Source organism: Morone saxatilis, unplaced genomic scaffold (genome assembly GCF_004916995.1).
Source record: "Morone saxatilis isolate NCDOM2014 unplaced genomic scaffold, NCSU_SB_2.0 Contig2, whole genome shotgun sequence".
Classification (NCBI taxonomy): domain Eukaryota; kingdom Metazoa; phylum Chordata; class Actinopteri; family Moronidae; genus Morone; species Morone saxatilis.
The window spans coordinates 11,331,622-11,331,837 of NW_023339762.1; the positions used below are offsets into that span (position 1 = coordinate 11,331,622).

At 39.4% G+C, this 216-nt stretch overlaps 1 protein-coding gene across 1 annotated transcript in view; it reads left to right on the forward strand.

Annotated features, from left to right (window-relative positions):
* Positions 1–216, forward strand: part of LOC118330348 (overexpressed in colon carcinoma 1 protein homolog) — an 8,828-nt gene that overhangs the window by 851 nt on the left and 7,761 nt on the right. The window lies entirely within an intron of this gene.

Genomic DNA, 216 nt, shown 5'->3' on the forward strand with positions numbered 1-216 from the left:
TTTTTTCTTTCTCTTGGTGTGTTTGCGCTGATTTCCACTGATTTTGTGGATGAAAGACAAGCAGTTTCATTGACATTCAGCTGTTTCCCCACTTGACTGACGCTGGCTGTGCCTGTAAGTAGGCAGCTTTGATACTCAATGGCCAGGTTTCATTCATAAAGCCTGAAAGACACATTTGAATGGAGAACATACTGTATCTTGTTTTTTTTTTTTTAC